This window comes from Ornithorhynchus anatinus, chromosome X1 (genome assembly GCF_004115215.2).
Source record: "Ornithorhynchus anatinus isolate Pmale09 chromosome X1, mOrnAna1.pri.v4, whole genome shotgun sequence".
NCBI lineage: Eukaryota > Metazoa > Chordata > Mammalia > Monotremata > Ornithorhynchidae > Ornithorhynchus > Ornithorhynchus anatinus.
In genome coordinates, this window is record NC_041749.1 from 76,208,244 (window position 1) to 76,209,438 (window position 1,195).

The 1,195-nt window shown below is 44.9% G+C and overlaps 1 non-coding gene across 1 annotated transcript; it reads right to left on the minus strand.

The window, feature by feature from the left end:
* Nucleotides 1-356: 356 nt before the first annotated feature.
* On the minus strand, nt 357-494 carry LOC114806950. Its single transcript, XR_003755002.1, has one exon. It is a non-coding gene; the product is annotated as a small nucleolar RNA SNORA7 (small nucleolar RNA).
* Between the last annotated feature and the right edge of the window lie 701 nt (nt 495-1,195).

The following is a 1,195-nucleotide window of genomic DNA, read 5'->3' on the forward strand; positions in this document are numbered from 1 at the left end:
AGGATAGATACTTCATTTTCTTCTCCTTGATTGGATTTTATTTTAAACTCATGGTAAAGAACTAGGGTTGAGTAGGAGTAATAACGATAATAGTATTTAAGTGTTTACTATGTGCTTAGTACACTGTACTAAGCACTGTACTATGCTGTTGAGTCGTCTCTGACCCATAGCGACGCCATAGACACATCTCTCCCAGAATGCCCCACCTCCATCTGCAATCATTCTGGTAGTGTATCCATAGAGTTTTCTTGGTAAAAATATGGAAGTGGCTTACCGTTGCCTCCTTCTGTGCAATAAACTTGAGTCTCCTCCCTTGACTCTCCCGTGCTACTGCTGCCCAGCACAGGTGAGTTTTGACTTGTAGCAGATTGCCTTCCATTCTCTAGCCACTGCCCAAGCTAAGAATGGAATGGTTATGCCTCTGCTTGACTCTCCCTCCCATAGTTGAGGCTGGTAGAGTACTAGAAACTCTCTAGGTAAAATCCTTAGAGGGGAAGCACTAGGGTAGATATAAGATATTCAGGTGGGACACAGTCCCTGCCCCAACTAGGACTCACATTCTAAGTAGGAGGGAGAGCAGGTATTGAACCCCCATTTTACAGATTTGGAAACTGGGGCACAGAGAGGTTAAGTGATTTGGCCAGGTCACATTACAGAGTCAGAATTAGAACCCAGGTCCTCTGACTCCCAGGCCTGTGCTCTTTCCACTAGGCCATGCTGCTGCTCTTAGTAGTACTAAGAAGACTTAGTATACTTGGCCTTGGAGCTGTGAAGGTTAAATGCTCCATTGGTGCCTGACTGTGACTTTCTTGCTCATACTTAACTTCACTGACACAATGAGGGCTCCAGGGCACCTTCCCAGTAGCTTTTTCTCTTCCCAACCCCAGTTCTCTTTTGGGGTAAAGCAATGGTAACAGACTGCCATCCCTGATCCCAGGAGATCCAGGTTCCTCTTTCAGGAGTATACATAATGTAGTATAGAGCTCCAATCTCAGGGCCAGAGGCAAGGGCCAGAGGCAGCAACACTTCAGAGGTAGTGGGTAGAATCAGAATTATTAATCGAATATAAGCCTGAGGATGAAAATCATGTACCACCCAGAACTAGAGAAAACTGACACATAGCCTAAGATTGGCAACAATAATAAGCCACTATAAACTGTTACTGAATTCTGCCCCTTAGTACATTGTCCAATTG